Below are 6,181 nucleotides of genomic sequence, written 5' to 3'. Positions count from 1 at the left end.
CTACTGTGTCATGACCACAGCCCCAATCTTCCTTCCTTCCCTCCTTCCTTCGTTCTTCCTCTTCCTTTATTTTCTATCACTGTGGTTTGCACTATTATTAATAAAAGAATGCTATGCATGTCTTTTTTTTTGGGGGGGGGACCACACCCGGTGATGCTCAGGGGTTACTCCTGGCTATGTGTTCAGAAATCGCTCCTAGCTTGGGGGACCATATGGGACACCAGGGGATTGAACTGTGGTCTGTCCTAGGCTAGCATGCCCAAGACAGACCCCTTATGGCCTGTGCCACCTCTCCGGCCCAGAGATACCCACCATCCACCATTCTTCCTGCCTTTTTTTTTTTTGGTTTTTGGTGTTTGGATCACATCCGGCGGTGTTCAGGGGTTTCTCCTGGCTGTCTGCTCAGAAATAGCTCCTGGCAGGCACAGGGGACCATATGGGACACCGGGATTCGAACCAACCACGTTTGTTCGCGGATCGGCTGCTTGCAAGGCAAATGCCGTTGTGCTATCTCTCTGGACCCTCTTCCTGCTTTTCTACTGCCTATAAATGATTCTCTAATATCTGTCCTTTTGCAGCTGGCTTAGTTTATTTAACATAAAATCTTCAGGAATCATCTATACTGTAGCTTGAGTCCAAATTTCTTTATCTGGGGTCAGAGCAATAGCACAGCTGTAGGGCATTTGCCTTATATTCGGCTGACCCAGGATGGACCTGTGTTCTATCCCCCCTGGCATCCCATATGGTCCCCTGAGACTGCCAGGAGTGATTTCTGAGAGCAGACTCAGGAGTAACCCCTGAGCACTGCCGGGTGTGGCCCCAAAACAAAACAAAAACAACAAATTTCTTTTTTCTTTTTTTTTTTTTGGTTTTGGGGCCACACCTGGCGGTGCTCAGGGGTTACTCCTGGCTGTCTGCTCAGATATAGCTCCTGGCAGGCAAGGGGGACCATATGGGACACCGGGATTCGAACCAACCACCTTTGGTCCTGGATCGGCTGCTTGCAAGGCAAACACCGCTATGCTATCTCTCTGGGCCCAACAAAGTTCTTTATCATTTAGGTCTAAAGAATGTTCTGCTGAATGGCTGGCTGGACCCCATTTTGTTCAGTCACTCCTGTATTAATGGTCACTCAGCTTGTTTCCACTATTCATCTACTATAATTGATGCTGCCATGAGCATGTGCTCCAGTCCTTTGCACTGTCTTCCATGCACAATTTCATTTTTTCTCTTCCCTTTGTGGCTGTTGTATCAATAACAGGCTCCACATGCCTAGCTAAGTTGCTCACCAGGGATCACACCCTTTCAGTTGTGTTGCTCGTTTGGGTTGTGATGCTCACCAAAGGTCACTGTGGTGCTCACACACTTCTTTTTCGTTTGTACTCATGCGCAGAATATAAACATTTATTGGGTTTTGTTTTGTGCCACACGCTGTGGTGTTCAGAGCTTCTGTGACTCTGAGTTCAAGGATCATTCCAGGCAATTTGGGGAGCATATGAAGGTACTGAGGATTAACTCTAGGTCAGCTAAATGCAAGGGGCAAGCTCTCTACCAGCTGTACTATCTCTCTGGCCCCCGGACATGTTTCTTTCCTTTCCTTTTTTTTTTTTCAGGGGGAGGGTGCTTATCCAGTGGTGCTCAGGTGCTACTCCTGGTTCTACACTCAGGAATTACTCCTGGCAGGCTAGGGAGACTATATGGGGTTCCAGATATTGAACCCTTGTATAATGCATGCAAGGAAAATGCCCTACCTGCTATCCCATATGAACCATCCTTTTCTTTCTTTGAGGTCACACCTGGTTATTCCTAGACTTGTGCTTGGGTGTCACTGCCTTCAGTTCTGGGGTGCCAAGAATGGAACTTGGGTCTCCCACATGCAAAGCCCTTCTCAGCCTGCTGAGCTCCCTCCCTTGAACCCTGTAGCAAGTTTCATAACTTCTCTATGCCTGAAAATCTTCTTCTGACATTAATTAAGCAGAGTCCCTGCCAGCTACACTTGGATTCCTTACCCACTGACCTGGCTACTTTTCTTTGTTCTAAGTCTTTTCTCCTTTTTCACATTTGGGTGTACCAAGACCTTCAAAGGTATATTGTTGCTGCTGGATTTCGTTTTGTATCCTGTAGTGCTCAGGGGCTTCTGATTTTGCTACAAGCCAGTGATCTAACTTCAGGGATCTAACCTGGAGCTCAAATGCAAAGCATGCATTCTTAGCCTTTAAGCTATCTCCCTGACCCTCTTTAATTTGAGGGTTTAATTTTCTCAAAGTTCTCAAGGTCTCAGTGTAGGTTCCTCATTCAGGCAGCTGTGTGACCATTGTCAAGTTTCCTAACCTCTCTGAGTAGTGTTTTCTGTCTTATATCACTGTATTTTGAGATAAATGACTAAATGAGAGAAAGTGTGATTAGTACATGAATAAACTTTCCATGTTTGTTGTTCTCTGGGTAGCATAATTAATTTAAACTCTACAAATATTTTGTGTTTGGAGGGGCCATATCCAGCAGCGCTCAGGGGTTACTCCTGGCTCTGCACTCAGAAATCACTCCTGGTAGGCCTGGGGAACTATATGAATGCCAGAGATTGAAACTCAGTCTGTTCTGGGTAGGTTGCATGCAAGGCAAATGTCCTACCTGCTGTGTTATCGCTCCAGCCCCCACAAGTAATTATTATTCAGAATTATTTCAGCCCAGGGCTTTTCTCCTTTTAAGAATGGTTTGTGGGGCTGGAGTGATAGTACAGAAGTAAGGTTTTTGCCTTGCATACGGCTGACCCAGGACAGACCTGGGTTCAGTTCCTGGAGTCCCATATGGTCCTCCAAGCCAGGAGCGATTTTTTTTCCTTTGGTTTTTGGGCCACATCCGGTGACATTCAGCGGTTACTTCTGGCTATGCGCTCAGAAATCACTTCTGGCTTGGGAAACCATATGGGACGCCAGGGGATCGAACCTTGATCTGTCCTAGGCTAGCACAGGTAAAGCAAGTGCCCTACTGCTTGCGCCACCATTCCAGCCCCCAACTCAGGGAGTTTATAATCATCCCTCTGTTTTCTTTGATGGCAAATTGGGGCATAGGAAAGTTAAGTAACTTGTCTAATGCTACAAAGACATAATTTCTTGGTTATGGGTGTGTATCTGACTTTTCTCTTCCTTTAGCTTATAATATAGTGTTTATTTTTGTTCTCTCTCTTTCTCTCTCCATTTCCTTCTCAATCCCCACTTCTATCTTTCTCCATTTCCCTCTCTGTTTCTCCCTACACCCTTCTATCACTCCCTTCCTTCCACTGAATTCATTTTGGAGGGTTTAGGGGCAACACTTGGTTATTCTCAGAATTTACTTCTGTCTCTGCTCTGTTCTCTGTGCTAAGGAGTCATTTCTAGTGATGCTTAGAGGATTAAACTGGGGTCAGTTTCATGCAGAACAAGCACTTTACCCTCTGTACTAACTCTCTAGGCTTCTTCTTTCCTGTTTTTTTGTTTGATTGGTTGGTTGGTTGTGGAAGTTTTACACCCAACTGTGCTAAGAAATTACTCCAAGCTCTGCACTCAAGGATTACTCCTAGAGGTACACAGGGGACCACATGGGATTCCAGGGATAGTATTTGGTGTGACACATGCAAGGCAAACACCTTACCTGCTGTACCATCACTCCAGCTCCCCTTCTTTCCTTTTTAATATAGAAAAGCATACAAAATAACGTGTACCTTTAAAAAAAAAAGTCTGGGATTTGTAACATGCTTCAATTGGGAAAGCATACATCTTTCCCAATTGATGCCCTGGATTTTAGTCCCAGTTCTGCATGCCCCAGCTCCCAGGTATGACCTTATGACCCAAGCACACTGAGTATGGACTTCACACTAATCAAAAGAAAAAAATTCCTACTTCATACAGTCATTAGCATGGTTATTATTTTTTAAATACAAACAAATAAAACTAGAATAATTTGTGTTGGCCTAGTATGTAGCTTATTGGTAAAACATTTGCTCTGCATGAAGTCCTAGTTTTGAACCCCAGCCAGCAAATGCACACAGACACTTTCTCTCCCTTTCTCTTGCCCTCACCAAAACAAAACAAAACAAAAAAATGATGAGAATGTGGAACTGAAATCCTATGTACTACTGTTGAAAATGAAAAATGTACAGCTGCTACAGGAAATGGTAATGCAATTTCCCTAAAAGCAAAACATATAGGGGCTGGAGGGGTGGCTTTTTGCCTAAAAGTACCAGCCTTGGGAACATCAATAGACCAAGCACTGAGCTCCTGGGCCTGCATAGCTGGGTTGAGTATCAGGGAGATGGCCCTAGGCCCCTGACCACTACTTTGGAGGCATAAAACAAAGGAGGAAACAAAAAACACCCAAGGGTGTTCAGAAATATATCTCAGGGGTAGAGTATTTGACTTGCATGTGTGAGACACTGGATTTCTCACTGACATCACAAATAAACAAATAGACTCAGAGGGACCTTATGGGGTGCTAGAAGTTAGCTAGTATGGTTAGCTGCATACAAGTAAGCTCCTTACCTTCTGTACTATACGGCTGGTTCCACACAGACATATTTCAAGTGCTCAGTAGATGACTTTGTATTTGATGAGCATAACCATAGACTATGGGCTTTGTGGCTGGAAAGATGATACAGGTATTAAGGTGTTCACCTTGAATCCTACTGACTATGACATCAATATGTTTCTCCAGGCTTTGTGAGGACTCATTCCTGACACTCCTGATCAGAAAAGGTCTGAGAACCTCTGGGTGGCCCAAGATATCTCCACACCCCACTCCAAATAACACCATTATCTCAGTCTCCAACAGCAATGCACTGATCTCTAGATGTTACAGAGCAGAGGCATTTTGAAGAGACTCATTAAGATCATGATCGGGGAGGTGTTCATGCTAGAATCTCATTTCTTAGGAGTCAGAGAGAGAGAAAGAGATGCTTACCAACAGGTTAAAGTGATCAGGTCAGAGAGAGAGGGATAAACATAGAATAATCTCACTCATTTGTGGTATATAAGGAAAATAAAAGACAGTGTGGGGTGATACTGAGATAATAAGGATGAGGATTAGGAGGACCACCAGTCCATGATAAGAAACTTGTCACAAATTTGGAGCAAAGAGGGGCCCGGAGAGATAGCACAGCGGTGTTTGCCTTGCAAGCAGCCGATCCAGGACCAAAGGTGGCTGGTTCGAATCCCGGTGTCCCATATGGTCCCCCATGCCTGCCAGGAGCTATTTCTGAGCATACAGCCAGGAGTAACCCCTGAGCACCGCCGGGTGTGGCCCAAAAAACAAAACAAAAAAAAAACAAAAACAAAGAGCAGAGAGTGCAGTTGAGTAGAGAAGGGTCTACTATGAAAGAGATCATTGGAACTGATCACTCTGGACAAGAACTGAGTGCTGAATGGGGTTAAAATGACATGCATAGCATCCTTTCATTAATATTAGTGCAAACCACAATGGCAGAAAAAAAGGAAGAGGAGGAGGAGGAGGAAGAGAGGGAGGGGAAGGGGAGAGAGAGAGAGAGAGAGAGAGAGAGAGAGAGAGAGAGAGAAGTAAATGTTCCCATGGGAGAAGAAGAGGGAAGAGGGCATCAGGAAAGAGAAGAGAAAACTGGGGACATTGGTGGCAGGAAATAAACACTGGTGAAAGTTGTTTTACATTGTATGATGTTAACTCAATCATAACCAACTTTATCTGTGGGGGAAAAAAACTGTGCTGTGAACAACCTTGTAACCATGGTGTTTAAATAAAAAATTGGGGGAGGGGGGTCACACCCGGCAGTGCTCAGGGGCTACTTCTGGCTCTATGCACAGAAATCTTCTCTGGCAGGCTTGAGGGACCATATGGGATGTCGGGATTTGAACCACTGTCCTTCTGCATCTAAGGCAAATGCCCTACCACTGTGCTATCTCTTTGGCCCCTAAATAATTTTTTTTTTAAAGTATGGGGCCGGAGAGATATCATGGAGGTAAGGCATTTGCCTTTCATTCAGAAGGTCATTGGTTTGAATCCCGGCATCCCATATGGTCCCCTGAGCCTGCCAATGGCGACTTCTGAGCCTAGAGCCAGGAGTAAACCCTGAGTGTTGCCAGGTGTGACCCAAAACCAAAAAAAAAAAAAAAGTAAGTAGGTTATGGGAACCAGAGAGATAGCACAGTGGCGTTTGCCTGGCAAGCAGCCGACCGAGGAC

This window comes from Suncus etruscus, chromosome 9, assembly GCF_024139225.1.
Source record: "Suncus etruscus isolate mSunEtr1 chromosome 9, mSunEtr1.pri.cur, whole genome shotgun sequence".
In the NCBI taxonomy this organism is placed as follows: domain Eukaryota; kingdom Metazoa; phylum Chordata; class Mammalia; order Eulipotyphla; family Soricidae; genus Suncus; species Suncus etruscus.
This window is presented reverse-complemented; position numbering follows the sequence as displayed.